A 24,085-nucleotide genomic window follows, 5' to 3' on the forward strand; every position below is an offset into this window, starting at 1 on the left:
CATACCTATTAGAGTGGCAAATATAAACAAAGCAAAACACTAGGCTGTAACAAGTATTGAGGAGGACGTGGAGACACTGGCATGCTTGTGTTTTGCTGGTGAAAATGCAAATTGGTGGAGCCACCTTGGAAGTGATTTGGCAGTTCCTCCAAAGGTTAACATGGAAATAACGTATGACCCCGCAATTTCACACCTACGTATATTCCCCTAAGAAATGAAAATGGATGTCCACACCAAGTCATATACAATGTTCATAGCAACACTGTGTTTCACTAAAAAGTGAAAACAATGTGTTTTAGCCATACAATGAAATGCTATTTGGCAATGAAAAGAATGAAATCCTGATCCATGCTACAACACGAGTGGTTAGATAGTAGCCATGGTTATATGAGTCTTGAATATACTGAAAAACATTGATTTGTACACTTTCATGGATAAATCATTTGGTTTGTGAATGACATCTCAAAGAGGTTATAAAATGCCAAACACCTTTTATAATTTTTTATAATTTTTCTTTATCATTTATTATTTCTCAGTCCCCTTTAACATCAATATGTTTTCACTAGAGACATCTAATGTAGAGCCTCCCAATAGAAAAACAAAATGTCAACAAAGTAACTTTTAATGAATTCTGAAACGTGTCATAGTACACAAATCCATCCAAACTACACGGGGTTGTAAATAATAGGCTTAAAAATGTGTTTCATGGTTACAAATCTTAGGTTTAAAAAATTCAGAATATAGAAAAGCAAAAGGTTATCATCACTAGCATTTATTTCATCAACCTCAAATGTTATGAAAAGAACTAAAGCAGTTTGTTTCATTTGACTGAACTTGTATTAACTACTTAAAAATAAAGCCACAAAAAAGCATGCCTAGAATGTCTGTGGCGACTGAAGTCTAATTACCAAATATTATTCGGTTGCTGAATCTTTGCATTTATTTTACTGAAGTTTGCCAAATTAGCTGAAATAAACTCAAGCAGATAATATTTGTAGCATACTTTTGATGAAATGTGTCACAAACACACATTTTTACACATCTTTAAAATAGTTAATGGGAAACTCTTTATGTCATATTTCCCAGGAGAAAGACACAGAAATAGAGACACATCCAGGATGTGTATTGCAGGATGGTCTCAAAAATTAAAATAGTGGAGCTCAGCAGCTAGGGTGCCAGCCACGTACACCGGAGCTGGCAGGTTCAAATCCAGCCTGGGCCTGCCAAACAACAATGACAACTACAACAAAAAAAAAAATAGCCGGGTGTGTGGCAGGCGCCTGTAGTCCCAGCTACTTGGGAGGCTGAGGCAAGAGAATTGCTTAAGCCCAAGAGTTTGAAGTTGCTGTGAGCTGTGACACCACGGCACTCTACCCAGGGCGATATAGTGAGACTCTATCTCAAAAAAAAGAAAGCAGGATTGGGAGGAAAAGAGCCAAACAGTAATGAAACTGCAAAAAACACCTCAGCTAACCCATTAGGGAACTTAGGAGTTGGGATGGTCTTTCTGAGTTGTCCCAAATTAAGGTAAAAGGGCGTGATTTGTGCACCCCCACATTGTCCAGTCACTGGGTATGGGCGGCCCCTGGGGAGTGAGGATCCCTTGGGGAAGAGGTTCCTTTTATCTGAGGGCAATTCTCTGGGAGGGCTGTGCTATGAGCCATCATCAGGTCATAATTCTGGCAGCTGAAGGGAGTGTGTGGACAGGACACCACGGAATATCCCTTGCGCTGCAAGGATCCATGCACTTTGTATAAAACATTTACATCACCTGGGAATAGCTTCCTTCTGGTTGGTCTCTTTTCCTAGAGAAATTTATAAGAAGAGAGTTAGTGTGAAGAAGTATAATTCTCACTACTGCAGCTCAACTCATACTCAACATGCTCCTTCTCTGCTACCCATGTAGGATTCTCACTAGCACGTGGCTTACCTGTGGGGTGACCCAGCCCCTCATAACTGTGGGGTCTAAAGCTCTGCTCACTCGGCCCTTCTCAGGGCAAGGCTGCCACACTGCTCTTCACTGTCAGCGATGGGCAGGGGACTACCAAGCAGCAGAGCCCCCCAAAAGCAGCCCTGCCTCCTGGAGGACTCACAAGGCTTGAGCCACCGTAACAAGACTTAGCTCCTCTCTGCGGGGAAGGCAGCAGTTAGGAAGCCTCATACGCACCTCCTGGCCTGAGTCTCCCAGCACGACTATGGATGTTTCCACGTGCACCAAACAGATTGACATTCCTCTCCAACTGCACCCTCTACATCTTCCCAACATAGTGTCCATGGCCAAAGTACCAACATGTTACTTTAGAAATGTTAAGAGGTTCTCCAAAAGCAGAGCGTGTGTTCAGGAGGAAGGCTCTCTCCCCCTTACCATGTCAGCTATGCTACTGAAGGATGAGATTGGTCATTGTCTTTCCTCCAAAGGAGAAGCTTAATTTTTCATGCAGCAGAAGGGAGAAACTTCATTCCATGTTCATTATGTACATTGCTGCTTTCCCATAATTAGGGTGGATATTTATTCAGCCAGAATGTGAAAAAATACATCTTAAGGTAGAAAGGCAGTGTCTGGGTCCATGCCGTACTGGTTGTTAAATATTCTGACTACCATCCCTATAGTTTGGTAAATTAAAGGGAAGTTGTAGGTACACAAAGCTGATTCATATTTTTGACACCAAAGGCAAGGAACCTATCTGGAAACTTTAGAAATTATTTAGCAGCACAAGTTTACCTTTGTTATGGACTTAAATGCCTTTTGTGTGTGTGTGTGTGTGTGTATACACTTAATGCTAAATCCATCATTCTGTATTTAATTTCAGATTATTTTTGTCTGTGTCTATACCAGTCACTGATTTAAAATAAAATCCATTCCTGACTCTGAGTTCTTTTCCCCTATACATTTTTCATGAAAATTTTTGCAAATAGGCTGATGCAGTAGACTCCATGGAAATGAATAAATACCATTTTATCAACTCTTGCAGACATGAGGTAATACAAAAGCATTTATTTCCCTAATTAAGAAAGCAACAATACAGATATAGTTAAATTGGAAACATATTCTGAGACAATGGTATATATTAGTAGAGGGTGGTCAGGTACAGTGGCTCATGCCTGGAATCCTAGCACTTTGGGAGTCTGAGGTAGGAGGATCGCATCAGCCCAGGAATTGGAGGCTACAGTCAGCTACGAACACACCACTGCACTCCAGTCTGGGCAACAGTGCAAGATCGTCTCTCTCTCAAAAAGTCTAGAGTAGTTTTTTTTTTTTTTTTTAGAGACAGAGTCTCACTTTGTCGTCCTCGGTAGAGTGCCATGGTGTCACAGTTCACAGCAACCTCCAGCTCTTGGGCTTAGGCGATTCTCTTGCCTCAGCCTCCCAAGTAGCTGGGACTACAGGGGCCTGCCACAACTCCCGGGTATTTTTTGTTGCAGTTTGGCTGGAGCTGAGTTTGAACCTGCCACCCTCAGTATATGGGGCCAGCACCCTACTCACTGAGCCACAGGCACCACCACCACCCCCTTTTTTTTTTAATACTTTATTATCCTGACATTAGTATCCTTAGTAGATGAATATAATCAGGTTAAGCAATCTGGTTTGGCCACCCGAGAAATTAAACATTTCTCAATCTTTACAAAACAGTGTGTATAGTTTGTAGACCAGAAGAATTTCCATTTTCACTTAAGAGTTACCACAAGCAGTGGGGACCTTATAAGGGCTTTCAAAACTGCTCTACAGCCTCTAAACTGTAGAAAGGAAATGAAAGGAAACTCAGGAGGAAATTTCAAGGCAACTGCAATCAAATATTATCTGGAAAACTGCAGATACAGAAAGGCATTATATGAAAACTCAAATTTGCTTCAAAACCTAGGATATTGAACTGCAATTTAAATGTTCTTAACTTAGAAGTAAATCACACTCATTTAATAATAAAGTTACCTCTACATTGATGCCCAGCCCAATTATTTGTAGCCTTATCAGAAACCTTTGTATTAATTAGTTGGTTGTTTTATTTCCTACTATGTTACTTAAAATTTAACAACCCACTTTTACGATCAAGTGACATTTGTGTATACAGTCACAGATTAACAGAGAGGTAAATCTGAATTTCTGAATTAAGAATGAAGAAAGGTGTTGAATGACTTTGCTTTAAACAAAAACCCAACAACCTTACAAATATAAAACAATGGTTTTGATAACAAGCATGAAGTTAACATAAAAATATCAGTACTTTAAGACCAAATTCAACAGGCTTGACTTTTTAAGAAATGAACTTATTTTAGTTCATTAAAGTATATCTTACAGCTGATACGATGCATCCAGCGCTGATTCCAAACATTCCAGCAATTCACCAGGCTTCCCACGTTGAGGCACGCTGGACACCGCCAGCTGATGAGCAAGGATGTCAGGCTCCCTCGAGACAGCTGCAAGTACAGCCTCTCCAAAGCCACCTTCTCTGTGGTGATCCTCCACGTACAGCCTCTCCAAAGCCACCTTCTCTGTGGTGATTCTCCACGTACAGCCTCTCCAAAGCCACCTTCTCTGTGGTGATCCTCCACGTACAGCCTCTCCAATGCCACCTTCTCTGTGGTGATCCTCCACGTACAGCCTCTCCAAAGCCACCTTCTCTGTGGTGATCCTCCACGTACAGCCTCTCCAATGCCACCTTCTCTGTGGTGATCCTCCACGTACAACCTCTCCAAAGCCACCTTCTCTGTGGAGATCCTCCACGTACAGCCTCTCCAATGCCACCTTCTCTGTGGTGATCCTCTACGTACAGCCTCTCCAAAGCCACCTTCTCTGTGGTGATCCTCCATGTACAGCTTCTCCAACGCCACCTTCTCTGTGGTGATCCTCCGCGTACAGCCTCTCCAAAGCCACCTTCTCTGTGGCGATCCTCTACGTACAGCCTCTCCAATGCCACCTTCTCTGTGGTGATCCTCCACGTACAGCCTCTCCAAAGCCACCTTCTCTGTGGTGATCCTCCATGTACAGCCTCTCCAATGCCACCTTCTCTGTGGTGATCCTCCATGTACAACCTCTCCAAAGCCACCTTCTCTGTGGTGATCCTCCACGTACAGCCTCTCCAAAGCCACCTTCTCTGTAGTGATCCTCCATGTACACCTTCTCCAATGCCACCTTCTCTGTGGTGATCCTCCACATACACCTTCTCCAAAGCCACCCTCTCTGTGGTGATCCTCCACATACAGCCTCTCCAATGCCACCTTCTCTGTGGTGATCCTCTACGTACAGCCTCTCCAAAGCCACCTTCTCTGTGGTGATCCTCCACATACACCTTCTCCAAAGCCACCCTCTCTGTGGTGATCCTCCACATACAGCCTCTCCAATGCCACCTTCTCTGTGGTGATCCTCTACGTACAGCCTCTCCAAAGCCACCTTCTCTGTGGTGATCCTCCATGTACACCTTCTCCAACGCCACCTTCTCTGTGGTGATCCTCCACATACAGCCTCTCCAAAGTCACCTTCTCTGTGGTGATCCTCTACGTACAGCCTCTCCAAAGCCACCTTCTCTGTGGTGATCCTCCATGTACACCTTCTCCAACGCCACCTTCTCTGTGGTGATCCTCCACATACAGCCTCTCCAAAGTCACCTTCTCTGTGGTGATCCTCTACGTACAGCCTCTCCAAAGCCACCTTCTCTGTGGTGATCCTCCATGTACACCTTCTCCAACGCCACCTTCTCTGTGGTGATCCTCCACATACAGCCTCTCCAAAGTCACCTTCTCTGTGGTGATCCTCCACGTACAGCTTCTCCAATGCCACCTTCTCTGTGGTGATCCTCCATGTACAGCTTCTCCAATGCCACCTTCTCTGTGGTGATCCTCCACTGTGATAACCCGACCACCTGTGGCTTTTGCACTGGAGATAGCAGCATCCAGGGGTTTAATATTAAATGGGCCAATGACACAGATACCAATAGCTTGTTGAGAAAGATTGTCAGCAGTTGCTAAGGCTTCATGTAGAGTAATTCCAGCCTCAATAACTGTGACCTTGTCATTGTCACTGTGACGGACCACTTTGGGCTGTCCAATCTCAAACTTGTCTTGTGGCATATGAATAACTTCAGTTTCCGGTTGGCTGGTCCAAATGAAGCACATTTCCCTGGTGCTAGCAGCTAGATAAACAGCATCCTCTGTGGAGAGGGCATCACTTGGATAGAAAATAGTGCAATTGGGAATGCTTCGGCACATGGTTAGATCCACCAGGGCCATCTGGGAGGGCCCATCTTCACCTATGGATACTCCACAGTGAGAACCAACAAGGTTGATATTGATTGGAGAGATGGCTTCCATTCGGATCTGATCAAAAGCTCAAGTGAAAAAGGCAGAGAAAGGATTAGCAAAAACAATGGCTCTAACCGCATGTAGCACAGCCCAGTGCCACACTCACCATTTTTTTGCTCAGAAATAGAGTAGTTTTTTCTATAATATTTACTTCGATTTATGGATAGAATTTACAGAAACAAGAGGAATAAGGTAAAAATAGAGTGAACTATGAATTTATCTGCAACTTAATTTATGTCCTTTAATAAATTTTGTTCTTTCCCCAATCTACAAGGGTGCCCCCAAAATCAACATACATAGGAAAATTATAACAGATACCTTGGAACATGTTTGCCGTGAGTGGGAGAGAAGATTCCATATGCATGTAGAAAGAGGTGACCAGCATGTAGAGAATACTGTGTAGAATTTTGTCATGACTATTTTGTAAATAAGGTACATGTATCTACAATTTCCCATTTTCCCTAGTGTGTGAAGTTTGGTACCCCAGGTGTATATATGCTCCATAAGACCAAACACCTGTCTGACCCAGCGCTTTCCAGTGTCAGTCTAACTGACACCTGCCATGGAATAGATGCTCCATAACTGTGTATCAAACTAATACAGGTGCCAGCTTTTCAGAGCTCAGCTGATAGTAATTGCCACTTGCTTCTCTCCCTCCCTCTTCCCTTTTCACAAAAACTCTCTCCGTCCTCCCGGCCCACCCTCAGCTCCACCCCTCTTTTCCTTTCCTCTCTTCTCTCCATCTCTCTTCTGCCTCCTCACTGCTCTTCTCTCTCTTCCCTTCTTTTCCCTTCAAAGCTCGTCACAGGGAGGGGTTGAGGAGACACCCAGGAGGGGTGTCCAGTAGCAAAAGGAGGCAGAAAGTTCACACAAAGTCACGTTTCCTGTTCACCTTCCACCTATTTGAACTGACTTGGGCGATCCTGAATTCACGTGACTTTGTCTGATATTTCCCCGGGCCTTGCCCTGGTCCAGAGGTGCCTCCTGACGAGGAAGCACAGCTGACAAACATCTCCATGCTTGTCCCCAACTTGGGCGCGGTTTCTAAAAGAATCTGTGTATAAAACTGTAGGAATGACCTACCATTTCTGCAGACAGAACTGGGAGAAGCTTTTTCCTCTGATGAGGTGGGTCTGTCTATAAGAGCAATTGAAGCAGCTCTACCACAGTCTGCCCTCCTTCTGGTGAGGACAACAGGAGAGGCTCCCTGCAGCTTCTCACCACTGTCCACAGTGTGGGCGTGTGCTGGGCAGGAGGGATTATTCAGGCAGCCTGAGCATCCCTAAGGGATCTGGGTTCTTTCGAGTGCACCGGGAAAAAGAGCGACTCTCAGCGAACTCTCAGCCACTTGCCTCGGGCTGCTGGAGACGGGGCCACCACGTCTGTTCTTTTGGTGGGACCTACCAGGTGTGGTCCTGACCTTTATTTGGAGTAACCAGGTACTCAGGAGCTGGTTGCCGGGCTACCCAGCAATCATTTAAAAAAAAAATCACAGAAAGTCAATTTGACTGTTCCATTTCAAATATAATGTCAATGTTTAAAGTCAAACTGATTGGAAAAATAGAGAATCCACTAATAGCAGAGGGACTGGTAAGGATGAGGGAGGCATCGTGAACCCCCAGACAAGTCTCTGCCTTTGTTCCAACCCCTCCTGCCTCCATCACCCTCAGACTCCCAACCTCCAGGCTCACCTGCCTCTCTCCCCCGCTGTGGTTTCTAACTTCAGTTCTGCTGTTTCACTAACTATGTGATTTTGAACAAATATTTCTTGGAGTCTCAATTTCTTCATCACTGGGATGGGAACAGTGATACCTAGCCCATAAATATAAATGAAATGAAATAGTACAAGCAAAGGACTTCATAGAAGCAATCAATAAATATCGGCTACATCCAAATTCCCACACTCCAGAGAATACTCTTAGAAAACTGAAATTCCCAAATTGTGAACCCAAATCTGTTGTCCGAATATAAGAAATTTGCTTTATTTCTTATTTGTCCTGACATATTCTACCCAGACAACATACATTATGAAATAAATGATTTAAATGCAAAGTTAATTGAATGTTTATAGCACTAAGAATCATACTTATTCTAAGTTATTTTTTCAGAGAATTAAGGAGGCAAAAGAAAAATTTTGTTTTAACATCGTACATCGAGAGAGATTCAATTGTAAAAAATTATTTACATGTACAGGTAGCGTATATTTTCCGCTTAAATACTTCAAACAGATATTAAATAATCCAATAAGAAATATTCACTGTTTTAATTTTAAAGAGTTATATTAAAGTAATGCCATGACTATATATGTGTTATTAATTAAAGCTACTAAACAGCTAATTATGTTTTGCCTTATAAAGAATTTTAGCCTACGTTAGTCTTCCTTCTGATTTGTCTTAGAAAGGTGAAGTTGAACAGTGACAACTTTGATTAAATGTAACAATTGAAGCATATGGACATTTTTTCCTTATAATTACCGAACTTCTACTTTCCCTGCCCCTCCAAGAGTCTTATTCTGTATACTCAATGTAAGTGATTGATTTAATATATGACACGTTTGTCTTAGCTTCACACAGCACTAAGATGATGCATTGCTTTATATGATAACGAGAGCCAAACTGTTCTCACTAAGAACGTTAAAGCACTGAATGATTATAACACTTTAATGCATCATGGTGTGTTGCTTTGGGAAATGCTTGAAGCATTCACACTTTGAAAATTGTTGTACTTGTTAAGAGAGCCTCCTTGTGGGTAACTAGCAGTATTTTAGGCTTTCAAATAGCAGGTGAAATGCTGCTTTAATTTTTTACCCCTTCACAATGGAAGTACATGTAAGATAGCAGTGCTATTAAGAAAATATATGCTTGGGGTGGTGCCTGTGGCTCAAAGGAGTAGGGCGCCAGCCCCATATGCCAGAGGTGGTGGGTTCAAACCCAGCCCCGGCCAGAAACTGCAAAAAAAAGAAAAAAGAAAGAAAATATATGCTTGCCTCTGGACCCTGATATCCTGAAATCAGCAGGGACTCAATGAATCCAAGGAGGTGGGGACATGTGTGCTGCTGCTTCTTTGCTTTGTCTGTAGTACTTGTAGCTAAAGATAAATAAGGTTGGGGTTTTTTGTTTGTTTGTTTTGTTTTTCCCAGTCAACTTGATTGCTATCTTCTTTGGAGAGAAAGCAAGTTGATTGGCAATTGTTTTCACTTTTAAACATGTAATGGGATCCTGGGCACACTAAATTAGGCAGATGCAAATTACCTTACTCTAGTGGAGTTATTAAGATTTCTCTACTTTTGACCAGAGAGCATATTTCTCTGCACCCAAAGGGGGATTTATTCAAGAAAGCCCAGCACTTTGGGGAATGGCTGCTAGCCATCCAGATGGGCCAGCTCAGCTTTGTGGATGGACATAAAACAAATGTTTGAATCTGGTGGCTTGTGGTTTCTTAACCAATGACACAGGGAGACCCAACTGAGGGACAACAGTCAGAACCAGGGAGAGGGAGGTGGGAAGATCATCTTCTGGTCCTTCTCTCCTATGTGGAGAAGGTAGAACAGAGCATTGGGTGTAAAAGTGATCTAAACCCACGAGAGAGGAATACTATAACAGTATAGTTGAAGATAAAAAGATTAGACTGGTTTACAGATCAGCTGAATGTTCTCCAGGATTTTTTTTTTTTTTTTCACCAGTTAATAATACAATTCAGAAGTGTTTCTGGGTCCTGTAACTCAGGCCTCCCTCAGAGGCAGCAAGGCAGAAAAAGCAGTGCCTCCAGCCAGCAGGCTCAAAAAAGCCAGGGTTTCATTGCATAGAGAAGATAGATAAGTTATTCCCCCCGCCCATAGGCTGAGTCCAGGGGCTTATCCCCCTCTTTTTAAACACAGATTCCCCCAGAATGTTCTTTTGTGGTTTATTTTTATCATTTACTTTTAAAAAGCAATGTATACTTATGAAAATGAAATAGAGTAAATCATTAGCAATTGAAGAACATATATAATTATATTCCCTTATAAAAATATTATTTGGTACTAATAATATTATTTGGTAAATATTCTTCCAGATTTATTTCAATTCAAATTATTTTTAAAAAATAAGATTACTCTAACATGCCATTTAATAACATTTTTCTATTCTTTCTTCTTCTTCTTTTTTTTTTTTTTTTTTTGCAGTTTTGGCCGGAGCTGGGACCCACCACCTGCAGCATATGGGGCCAGCGCTGTACTCCTTTGAGCCACAGGAGCCACCCAACATATTTTTGTTTAATAAAACATTATAGATAAAATTTTATAGCAATAAATACAGATTTCATAACAAAAAATCAGCACTATTGGCCATTTACTACATGCAGGCATCAAGCTGAGTGCTTTATAGACATATAAGGTTGGACAATTAAGTTTGCAAACTCATCTCAGTAATTCCTCATTGCTGAATATCACCTTCAAAGTACTCCCCTTGGCTATCTGGTGACCATAGTGATATTCAGCAATGGAGTATGTAACGCTTTTTCTAAGATAAGTTCACAAACTTAATTGTCAGACCTTCTATTATGACAGCTCTGATGGCCATTCCAGATGAAGAGTTCTAAAATTGCCTTGAAGTGCGGACTAGGTTTTGGCATCAGTGTATAGCTTCCCAAGGGGAGTACTTTGAAAATAACTATAGTGATATTCAGCAATGAGGTATGTAGCACCTTTTCTAGGGCAAGTTCATGAACTTAATTGTATGACTTCAAATGTATCATATAAATTATTCTTTCTGTCTGCCTAGGACAATTTTTCATACCTTGACACTGGGAGGTGGAGCCCAAGTAGAGAACAGTGGTCTTTCTAGGCTGTGAAGGATAAGATCAGAGTTCAAAGCAGATGAAGTGACTAGAATTTGTGACCAGCATTCCAGAGAGAAGGGAGTGATATGATGGTAAAAGACAGAAGTCTGCTCTGCATACAGCTTCCATAACTCTTTGGTTCAGAGTGGGCTGTGAATGCACAGAAAGCTTGTCATCCCCGTGAGACCTGGGAGAGAGTGCTACTGTAGGACCAAGAGATGAGCAGGGCTACCAAAAATCAACCTGGACTGGAAGGTGTTGGAGTCCAGCCAGAGAGAAGAGATTACAGGGGGCAACTTGTGCATTCATTTAAGACAACATAAAGATTATACCTCAAAAGTAAAAACCACATCCTGAAACAAGAGCCACCTGGGAAGATGTGAGAATTAAGGACAAAACCAAAATTCATTAACTCAATATCCAAGTGAGTGAATTCATCTAACAAAGACAATCACTAAGCCTGAAAGGACTCGGAGGACCTGCTGACAACTTAAATAAAATATCCTTTAAAGAAAATATGCAGATTCTCTACAATGTATCATCTATAACATCAAGTGTATAATCAAAGATGACATAAAATAAATAAAATGTGACTCATAATCAAGGGGGGGGTAGGTAGTAAATAAAATCAGATCTTATTTAACCAAGATGTTTGAAATAGCTGATAAAGACTCTAAAAACAACATTTATAAATATGTTTAAGGGCTTTAAAAAGGATGGACATGATACATGTACATATGGGAACTGTCAGCAAAGAACTATAAATCCTGGGGGAGGAGACAAGATGGCTGAGTGAAGCCAGCTTTCCACAGAGGCTCCCATCCAGAAGGAGAGTTAAAGGACAAAAATTCAGCAAGTAACCTGGTGGATTTGAGCTGCACTAAGAGAGAAGGTTGAAGAATGCACGTCAACCCCGCTGAGGCGAGCTATGACCACAAGGATACAAACAAAAGGTACAAAATCCATCACCAAGTGAACGGGAGTCCCCTCCCCCATGAGAACGGCTCAGAGTGCCCCACAAACAACCGGGCAGAGTTAAAAGGTCCTCCCACTACACTCCACGGGAGAGACCCTCTAAAAACTGGACCTACTTCCCCTACTAGGGTGCCACGGCATCCTCCTGCCAGGCATAAAACTGTATAAACTGAATATAGTCTCTACCTGGAATTATGAGCCCCCAGTGCTCCCCTTCACTCACACTGAGGTCTGGAGGCCAGTCCCAGTCAGTGGAGAGGGGACCACACGGGAGTGGCAGTTCCCTGAGGCACAGTGCGACAGCCATCTTTTGGTGATAATACGGCCAGGCATAAAACTGTGTGAAACTGTGTGTGTTCTCTGCCCGCAACCCTGGGCTCCCAGCACTCCCCTCCGCTCTCACTCCAAGGTCTGGAGTCCTGTCCCCCAGAAGTCCAGACTCTTGGGTGATTGCTCGAGGGGTGTGGACAGTGCCGGGGCTACAGCCGGTCGGTGCAGACTCTGGGGCGCAGGAGCGGAGAAAAGATGGTTGGCTGGGAGGGAGTCGCACCAGAGCAGCGGTTCCCTGAGGCATAAAATAGCAGCCCTCTTTTGGCAGCAATATGGCTCACTACCAGATATTCTGAAGCCACACCCCCTGTCTCCCTGGGCAACCAGAGACTGTGAGTAAAGGATTTGCCTGAGGCAACACCAACTTGCAAACCGGGGAAACTCCCAGGGCGGGGCTGACCCAGAGGTCCGCTTCACTTAGCCTAAGATGCACCTGGCCCTCAGGGGATTGTCAGCCTATAGACAATACAAGAGCAAAGACAAGCTGATTTGGAACTCAATTCAGCTTCTCTTCTGCAGGGGAACCACAAAGTTGTTCTGTTCTGTTCTGTCAGTAACATTAATCAGGGGCAAGACTGGAACTGAGTGAAAACGCCCCAACCTTCATCAAGCGTCCGAGGTTGTCAGGCCTCACCTCCTCCCACTAGAGAGAGGCAGAACGCAGTGGCCTGGCAGACTTCCTTGTGATTCAGGCAGGTGCAAACTCCTGGAGTATCGGTTCACTACAGGCAACTGGGTCAGCCAACTGCAGGGCTATCAGTGACTGGGTGTGACAGTGGTGCAGGGTGGGGAAGGAGGCATCAACCTTCCCAGACTGATCTATTGGCTGGGTGGCTCCTCCTGACTCCACACAGCACTGGAGCAAGGTACATCAGAGTAGTCACCAGACCGCTGTGATCCAGTACCCAGAGACCTCTTAAACTCTCTCAGCCGAGACAGGTGCAGACTGAGACAATTGATTTGGACCTTTTGAACTGAACCAATCACCTGAGGACAAATCAGGTGGTGCCCTGGGTGCATGGTAGTAGGAAGGTTTGATTTTCCTTCTCCAATTGTTGCCTGTGGTGGGCCGGGCGACTTAATTGTGGATATTTCTCCACAGCTGGAGACTTCAATCCAGAGTATCTGTTTCACTAGGGTGGAACAGAAACCAGCTGAAAATAAGACAGAGCCACTTAGCCCCACAACACCAGACAGGGCCCCAGTTTCTCAGGCCACAACACTGTACAGGCCCTCGACAAAGCCCCAGGGGAAAAAAATCAAAGGGAGTAAAACAACCATGGGGCGAAATCAGTGGAAAAACTCTGGTAACATGAATAACCAGAATAGATCAACCCCCCCAAGGAAAGCTATGACAGATGCAATTGAAGATCCCATTCATAAACAACTGGCTGAGATGTCAGAAATCGAATTCAGAATTTGGATTGCAGACAAGATTAACAAAGTGGAATTAGGAATTCAAGGAGAAATTCAAAAGTTGTCTCAAGAATTTAACAAATTTAAAGACAAAACCACCAAAGACTTAGACACACTGAAGCAAGAATTTGCAGCCCTCAAAGGTATGGAAAATACAGTAGAATCCGTCAGCAAGCAGAAGAATGTAGCAAGCAGAAGAAAGGATTTCTGACATTGACGATAAAGCCTTTGAACGCTCCCAAACTCTCAAAGAGGAAGAGAAATGGAAAGCAAAAATGGATCATTCTCTCCGAGGGCTCTGGGATAATTCGAAGAAGGTGAATATCCGAATCATTGGAGTTCCAGAAATAGATGAAGTGGCCTCACTGGGCACAGAGGCCCTTCTTCATGAAATTATGAAAGAGAATTTTCCAGACATGCCTAGAGATTCTGAAATTCAGATAGCTGACAGCTTCAGAACCCCAGCACGACTCAACCCAATAAGACATCCCCCAGGCATATATAATTAACTTCACTAAAGTTAATATGAAGGAGAAAATCCTCAAAGCTGCCAGGAGAAAGAAAACCATTACCTTCAAAGGGAAGCATATTAGAATGACTGCAGATCTCTCTGCTGAAACTTTTCAAGACAGAAGAGGGTGGTCACCAACTTTTAATCTCCTAAAGCAAAACAACTTTCAACCCAGGATCTTGTATCCAGCTAAACTGAGTTTCATTTATGATGGAGAAATTAAATACTTTAATGACATTCATATGTTGAAGAAATTTGCCATAACCAAACCAGCTCTTCAGGATATTCTCAGACCTACCCTCCATAATGACCAACCCAATCCTATACCACAAAAGTAAACTCACTCAGAAACTTTTGATCAAACTCCAATTTCCACACTGGCGAAAGGATTAAAAATGCCCACTGGACTTTTGAAAAACTCGATACCCAAAACTTCACTAGACTTATCAATATTCTCCATTAATGTGAATGGCTTAAACTGTCCCATAAAGAGGCATAGGTTAGCTGACTGGATACAAAAACTCAGGCCAGATATTTGTTGCATACAAGAGTCACATCTTAATTTAAAAGACAAATACAGACTCAAGGTGAAAGGATGGTCATCCATATTTCAGGCAAATGGTAATCAGAAAAAAGCAGGTGTTGCAATTTTATTTGCAGATACAATAGGCTTTAAACCAACAAAAGTAAGGAAGGACAAGAATGGTCACTTCATATTTGTTAAGGGTAATACTCAATATGATGAGATCTCAATTATTAATATCTATGCACCCAACCAGAATGCACCTCAATGTATAAGAGAAACTCTAACAGACATGAGCAACTTGATTTCCTCCAGCTCCATAATAGTTGGAGATTTCAACACTCCTTTGGCAGTGTTGAATCGATCCTCCAACAAGAAGCTGAGCAAAGAAATCTTAGATTTAAACCTAACCATCCAACATTTGGATTTAGCAGATATCTACAGAACATTTCATCCCAACAAACTGAATACATGTACTTCTCATCAGCCCATGGAACTTACTCCAAAATCAATCACATCTTAGGTCACAAGTCTAACCTCAGTAAATTTAAAGGAATAGAAATTATTCCATGCATCTTCTCGGACCACCATGGAATAAAACTTGAGCTGAGTAACAAAAAGAATCTGCATACTCATACAAAAACATGGAAGTCAAATAACCTTATGCTGAATGATAGCTGGGTCAGAGATGAGATTAAGAAAGAAATCTCCAATTTTTTGGAACAAAACAACAATGAAGACACGAACTATCAGAACCTCTGGGACACCGCAAAGGCAGTTCTAAGAGGGAAATTTATAGCACTGCAAGCCTTCCTCAAGAGAACAGAAAGAGAGGAAGTTAACAACTTAATGGGACATCTCAAGCAACTGGAAAAGGAAGAACATTCCAACCCAAAGCCCAGTAGAAGAAAAGAATAACCAAAATTAGAGCAGAATTAAATGAAATTGAAAACAAAAGAATAATACAACAGATCAATAAATAAAAAGCTGGTTTTTCGAAAAGGTCAATAAAATAGATAAACCTTTGGCCAACCTAATCAGGAAAAAAAGAGTAAAATCTCTAATCGCATCAATCAGAAACAACAAAGATGAAATAACAACTGACTCCTCAGAAATCAAAAAAATCCTTAATGAATATTACAAGAAACTTTATTCTCAGAAATATGAAAATCGGAAGGAAGTTGACAGATACTTGGAAGCACGTCACCTTCCAAGACTTAGCCAGAATCAAGTGGAAATGTTGAACAGGCACATATCAATTTTGGAAATAGCATCAACCATACAAAACCTCCCTAAAAAGAAAAGCCTGGGACCAGATGGTATCACGTCAGAATTCTACCAAACTTTTAAAGAGGAATTAGTACCTATATTACTCAACCTGTTCCAAAAGGTAGAAAAAGAAGGAAGACTACCTAACACATTCTATGAAGCAAACATCACCCTGATCCCTAAACCAGGAAAAGACCCAACAAGAAAAGAAAATTATAGACTAATATCACTAATGAATATAGATGCAAAAATATTCAACAAGATCCTAACAAACAGAATCCAGCAACACATCAAACAAATTATACATCATGACCAAGTTGGTTGTATCTCAGGGTCTCAAGGCTGGTTCAATATACATAAATCTATAAATGTAATCCAGCACATAAACAAATTAAAAAACAAAGACTGTATGATTCTCTCAATTGATGCAGAAAAAGCTTTTGATAATATCCAGCATCCCTTCATGATCAGAACACTTAAGAAAATCGGTATAGAAGGGACATTTCTTAAACTGATAGAGACCATCTGCAGCAAACCCACAGCCAATATCATATTGAATGGAGTTAAATTGGAATCATTTCCACTCAGATCAGGAACCAGACAAGGCTGCCCATTGTCTCCACTGCTCTTTAACATTGTAATGGAAGTTTTAGCCATCACAATTAGGGAAGGAAAGGCAATCAAGGGTATCCATATAGGGTCAGAAGAGATGAAACTTTTGCTCTTCGCAGATGATATGATTGTATATCTGGAAAAACACTAGGGGTGCTACAAAACTCTTAAAAGTGATCAAGGAATACAGCAGCGTCTCAGGTTACAAAATCAACATTCATAAATCAGTAGCCTTTATATATACCAACAATAGTCAAGTTAGAAACAGTTAAGGACTCTATCCCATTCACAGTAGTGCCAAAGAAGATGAAATATTTGGGAATTTATCTAACAAAGGATGTGAAAGATCTCTATAAAGAGAACTATGGAAGTCTAAGAAAAGAAATAGCTGAAAATATTAACAAATGGAAAAACATACCATGCTCATGGCTGGGAAGAATCAACATTGTTAAAATGTGCATACTACCCAAAGCAATATATAATTTCAATGCAATCCCTATTAAAGCTCCACTGTCATACTTTAAAGATCTTGAAAAAACAATACTTCATTTTATATGGAATCAGAAAAAACCTCAAATAGCCAAGACATTACTCAGAAATAAAAACAAAGCAGGAGGAATTACGCTACCAGACCTCAGAATATACTACAAATCGATAGTGATCAAAACAGCATGGTATTGGCACAAAAACAGAGTAGTAGATGTCTGGAACAGAATAGAGAACCAAGAGATGAATCCAGCTACTTACCATTATTTAATCTTTGACAAGCCAGTTAAAAACATTCAGTGGGGAAAGGATTCCCTATTTAACAAATGGTGCTGGGTGAACTGGCTGGCAACCTGTAGAAGACTGAAACTGGACCTACACCTTTCACCATTAACTAAGATAGACTCTCACTAGATCAAAGATTTAAACTTAAGACATGAAACTATAAAAATGCTAGAGGAGAGTGCAGGGAAAACCCTTGAAGAAATCAGTCTGGGCGAGTATTTTATGAGGAGGACCCCCTGGGCAATTGAAGCAGCTTCAAAAATACACTACTGGGACTTGATCAAACGAAAAGGCTTCTGCACAGCCAAGAACACAGTAAGTAAAGCAAGAAAACAGCCCTCAGAATGGGAGAAGATATTTGCAGATTATGTCTCCGACAAAGGTTTAATAACCAGAATCCACAGAGAACTCAAACGCATTAGCAAGAATAGAACAAGGGATCCCATCGCAGGCTGGGCAAGGGATTTGAAGAGAAACTTCTCTGAAGAAGACAGGCATGTGGCCTTTAGACACATGAAAAAAATGCTCATCATATTTAATCATCAGAGAAATGCAAATCAAAACTACTTTGAGATACCATCTAACTCCAGTGAGACTAGCCTATACCACAAAATCCCAAGACCAGAGATGTTGGTGCAGATGTGGAGAAAAGGCAACACTTTTGCACTGCTGGTGGGAATGCAAATTAATACATTCCTTTTGGGAAACGATATGGAGAACACTTAGAGATCTAAAAATAGATCTGCCATTCAATCCTGTAATCCCTCTACTGGGCATATACCCAGAAGACCAAAAATCACATCATAACAAAGATATTTGTACCAGAATGTTTATTGCAGCCCAATTCATAATTGCTAAGTCATGGAAGAAGCCCAAGTGCCCATCGATCCACAAATGGATTAATAAATTGTGGTGTATGTACACCATGGAATACTATGCAGCCTTAAAGAAAGATGGAGACTTTACGTCTTTCATTGTTTACATGGATGCAGCTGGAACATATTCTTCTTAGTAAAGTATCTCAAGAATGGAAGGAAAAGTACCCAATGTACTCAGCCCTACTATGAAACTAATTTAGGGTTTTCACATCAAAGCTATAACCCAGTTACAACCTAAGAATAGGGGGAAGGGGAAAGGGAGGGGAGGGAGGGGGGAGGAGGGTAGAGGGAAGGGGATGGGTGGGATTACACCAGCAGTGCATCTTACAAGGGTATATGTGAAACTTGGTAAATGGTCTGTGAAGCTAGTGAATGATGCCCCATGATTATATCAATGTACACGGCTATGATTTAATAAAAAAAAAGAACTATAAATCCTATTTGTTTCTACCATATATTAATTTTCTGTCCGTTCTAAAACTTCTTACAGAATCATACAGTATGCACGCTTTTGTATTTAGATTTTTCCCTTTGCAAACTGTCTTTAGTATTTGTCTATGTTGTGAGGTTAGTAGGTTCTTTTGATTATAGAGTGAATGAAGTGAAGACGCTTAGATAACATCTGAATTTAGAATCAAGCTCGGCAAGGTGTCTCACACCTGTAATCCTGCACTCTGGGGTACCAAGGGGGAGGTGGATCGCTTGAGCTCAGGAGTTAGAGACCAGCTTAAGAGAGAGACCCTGTCTCTACTAAAAATAGAAAAATTAGCTGGATGTTGTGGTGGGCACCCATAGTCCCAGCTACTCAGGGGGCTGAGGCAGGAGAATCACCCAAACCCAGGAGTTTGAGGTTGCTGTGAGCAATGACGCCTTGGCCCTCTACCCAGGGTGAAAGAGTGAGACTCTGTCTCAAAAAATATTGAAATAGCTACAAATGCAGGCTGCTACAACAGTGTTTTCTTCACAATCCACTAGCTTAAGAAATTTAACAAATGGTCATAGAACTTTCCAAATGGATGAATATTGCTTACTGAAAATCTGAACAAAACAAAGGCAATAAAATTTCAATTTATAAAGTAATTGCATTTTTAGAAACTTTTCAATATATATTAAACTCTGTTTAAAAATATTTTTATGTGTAATGGAGTAAAGTTATGGAATTATATAAAGATTCATAGACCTGTCAGAAACTTCAAAGTTTGGTGGGACGTTTGAAAGCTGTATGGAAAGTGAAATAATTCTGCATTCCATTTGAGCTGGATTGTGAAGAAAATACTCTTGTATCAGTCTGCATTTGTAGCTATTGCAATAATTGAGATTCTTTCTTTTTCTTTCTTTCTCTCTCCTTCCTTCTTTTCTTTCTCCTCCCTTTCTCTCTTTCTTTTTCCTTCCTTCCTCTCTCTCTCTCTCTCCCATTCTGTCACCCCGGGTAGAGTGCTGTGATGTCAAAGCTCACATCAACTCAAACTCTTGGGTTCAGGCAATTCTCCTGCTTCAGTCTCCTGAGTAGCTGGGACTACAGGCACCCAACACAACATCCTTTGGAGGACATCTAGCATTCCTGAACATTACTCACTAAATGCCAGTGGTATTATGACACCAAAAATTGTCCCCCAAATTTCTAAAACGCTCTTTCAGGAGGAGTGACACTCCTATTAATAGAGGTAGTCTGTGTCTTTCCATCACAGTATTCCTAACTGTCATTCTTTTTAAAAATGTTCAAGAGGTCAAAAAATGGAGAACACAAGCCATAGACTGGGAGAAAATATTTACAAAGAGCTCTTATCTAAAATACACAAAGAATTCTTAAAACTCAATAGGAAAACAACCACCCATTTAAAAAGGGGCAAAAGGGCCGAGTGGACCTATCACACAGATGGCAGAAATGAAGCATGTGAAAGGGTGCCCAGTATCCTAAGTTAGGAGGGAGCTGCAAACTGAAACAACAATGAGATACAATGACACACCTATTGGAATGGCCAAAATCCCAAACACAGACAGCACCAAATGCTGGCAAGGATGTGGAGCAATAGAAACCCTCATTCATTGCTGGTGGGAATGCAAAAGGGTATAGCCATGTTGGAAGACAGTTTGCCAGTTTCTTACACAGCTAAACAGATTCTTACCACACAATCCAAAAATCATGCTCCTTGGTATTTACCCCCCCCAAAAAAGTGCACAGAGACAGACATTTTATTCATAATTGCCAAATATTGAAAATAGCCAAGATGCCGCCCAGTAAGTGAATAAATAAGCTGTGATACATGCAGACAGTGGACTGTTACTACTCAGTGCTAAAAGGAGAGAAGCTATTAAGCCAGGAAAAGAGATGGAGGAACCTAAGATGCTTAAACTAAGTGAAAGATGCCAGTCTGAAAAGGCTACATAGTGTGTGATTTCAACTATGTGACATTCAGGAAAAGGCAAAACCATGGATATAGTAAAAAAAAAAAAAAAAATTAAATGGTTAAAATATCAGTGGTTTTAAGGGATCAGGCATGGAAGGAGGGCGGGGAGGGATAAAGGAATGGAAGGAACACAGGATATAGGGTTTTTAGGGCAATGGAACTCTGCTATATGGTGCTACAATTATAAATGCACATTTAGACATTGTCCAAACCCATAGAACCTACAAAAACAGGGGTGAACCCTAATGTAAACTGTGGACTTCGAGTGGTAATAATGTGTCCAGGTAAGGTTATGGATTGTAACAAGTGCGCTGCTCTAGCAGGGGATGTGCCCACGTAATGTCACCGATTGTAACAAGTGCACCACTCTAGCGGGGGATGTGTCCACATGAGGTCACCGATTGTAACAAGTGCGCCACTCTAGCGGGGGGGGGATGTGTCCACATAAGGTCACTGATTGTAACAAGTGCGCTACTCTAGCGGGGGATGTGTCCACATAAGGTCACCGAGTGTAACAAGTGCACCACTCTAGTGGGGGATGTGTCCATGTAAGGTCACCAATTGTAACAAGTGCGCCACTCTAGCTGGGGATGCGTCCACATAAGGTCACCGAGTGTAACAAGTGCGCCACTCTAGTGGGGGATGTGTCCATGTAAGGTCACCGATTGTAACAAGTGTGCCACTCTAGTGGGGGATGTGTCCATGTAAGGTCACCGATTGTAACAAGTGCGCCAGTCTAGCTGGGGATGTTGTTGGTGGGGGAGGCTGTGTATGAGTCACCACTTGTGGGAGTATAAAGACACTTTACACTCAATTTTTCTAAGAATCTAAAACTACTTTAAACAATAAAGTCTATTAAAAATGTGGACAAGATGCCACATTGTAAGATGTTGGGTGAGCACCATCTCTGCTTCCTGCCTCATTACTCTTGGCAGAGTTCCCTGATGATCAGTGGTGCCTGGCAGAGTCACACAGAGACCACAGGCAGAGACTTGTCCCTGAGAACCTGTGGATGACCACCTGGGGGTTCCAAAACCTTGGTGATGGATATTAGAAGGGGTCTCTTATGGACAACCCAGACCTAGGCCATCTAGTCCATTGAAATTTAGGATTAGAGTCTGATCTTGGTAATGAGCATTGGACTGGGGAGGACCTGATTAGAAAAAAGAGGACTTGATGATTGGTACTTTTAGAGGTTGAGGGCAGGGTGGGGGTGGGGGGGAAAGAGGACCACTTATTTACTGTGCACCCTTTTGTACTTTTTTGATTTTGTACTATGTGCATCATTACCTACTTTAAACTAATTTTAAAAATTGTGTGAGAAAGCCCAAGTGCCCATCGATCCACGAATGGATTAATACATTGTGGTATATGTACACCATGGAATATTATGCAGCCTTAAAGAAAGATGGAGACTTTACCTTTTTCATGTTTACATGGATGGAGCTAGAACATATTCTTCTTAGTAAAGTATCTCAAGAATGGAAGAAAAAGTATCCCTACTATGAAACTAATTTTTGGCTTTCACATGAAAGCTATAACCCAGTTACAACCTAAGAATAGAGGGAAGGGGGAGAAGGAAGGGAGGGAGGGGGAGGGAGGCACCATGGCAGGCACGTGTAGTCCCGGCTACTTGGGAGGTCAAGGCAAAGGGATCAATTGAGCCCAAGAGTTTGAGAGCTTGAGGTTGCTGTGAGTTGTGACACCAGGACACTCTACTAGGGTGACTGAGTGAGAGTTTGTCTCAAAAAAAAAAAAAGGCTTAGAAAGTCAAATTTTAGATGTGGATAGATCCCTCAGAAGTGCGCTTGTACCCTTGCTCACCCTTGGAGATTGGCCTGGCCGTAGAATGACGGGACAGAAAAGGCTACCTGATCAACTGACACCTGTGTGGCTTCTGTAAACAGAGAGGGCCTGTGTCTTGATTCCCCTGTAGGGCTCAGGAAGGCAGCATACCTCAGTGGAGAAAATTATTGTATGGTTTTCTTTAGCCCAGAATTTTCCATTTCTTTCATTCTTTTTTTTTTTTTAAACTGCAACCCAGAAGAAGCAATTCATTTTATTCTGAGACCTAGCAACACACTCACATATAACTGAAATGAATGTTTCATAAACTCATTCTTACTCTTACTATGTGTATTACCGTTTGCTGCTGTGTAACAAATTAGTCTCAACTTTAGCAGTTTAAAGCAAGCAGTCATTATCTCACAGCTTCTCGGAGTCGGAAGCTTGCTGGACAGTGCTGACGCGGGAGCTGCTTCGGCAATGGCTCACTCACATGGCTGCTGGCAGAGGCTGGGACTGGTTGGACTATGTTGGGGTAGTCTTTGTTTTTCCGCAGGGGGCACCACCTTGGATATGCCCATAGACCCCCTCAGATGACAGTTGTTTTAGTGGGTCACATTTGTTTCTTTCCTTGATTACATCTAGTGGTTAGATGACACTAATTGTTGGCCTATTTCTCTATTGTTTTTGACAATGCTCTGGGACATAAATTGCCCCTGAAGGAGCTAAGGAAATTTCCCTCTAAAATATGACTACTTGTCATAAAGAATATTTTGAATTAAAGGCCATTTGCGGTCAGAATGCATTGGAAGGGGATTTCCTTCTATCTCCATAAAATCAGACTGATCTGATGGAAGGATCACATGGAGGCACCTTTGATTCTTTCTTCCCCCTGAATGCTAGCAGACTTCAGGTTAATTCACAAGTCAATCTTTCCCCCCCATCTATTCATCCTTCCTAGCAACCACTTCTGCCTGCTTTCAAAGTGGCATCTATAAAGGTATCTGACCATCATTGAGACATTAGGTAATCATTCTTATAATTCCGCTCATATGCATGATATTTAAAAATAAACATTTATCTCATTAACCTACCTTCACTGTAAGTTGATCTTTCAACAAACTTTCTGGAGGAAAAGGATGATTCCCAGTGAAACAAGTATAATTGATGAAAATTCTTTTTAAATAATTTCACCATGATCCCTACTCTCCACAATCTAATCCAATTGCAAGGGTAGTTTTTGAGGTTAGCATTTGTTTATTCTGACCTCAGGAGGGCTCTTCTCAGCTGCCTCTTTTCCTGATTCTAGGTAAACTAGCTAGGTAAACTAGCTGCCCTAAGGTTTAGCTTGTATTTCTCATGAAGGGCCCTCACTGCTTACCACTAAAACGCCATGGTTTCTGAGAATGCCCTAGATTTGAACTTCCTTAAACTTTGTTTCAAATAACACTTAGTTCTTTTGGGGAAAGCTTCAGAGCTCTCTGTTTAAAGACCT

At 41.8% G+C, this 24,085-nt stretch overlaps 1 pseudogene; it reads right to left on the minus strand.

The window, feature by feature from the left end:
• Window positions 1–4,268: 4,268 nt before the first annotated feature.
• LOC128594805 (transketolase-like protein 2) lies at window positions 4,269–6,403 on the minus strand (annotated as a pseudogene).
• Between the last annotated feature and the right edge of the window lie 17,682 nt (window positions 6,404–24,085).

This window comes from Nycticebus coucang, chromosome 9, assembly GCF_027406575.1.
Source record: "Nycticebus coucang isolate mNycCou1 chromosome 9, mNycCou1.pri, whole genome shotgun sequence".
Lineage (NCBI taxonomy): Eukaryota > Metazoa > Chordata > Mammalia > Primates > Lorisidae > Nycticebus > Nycticebus coucang.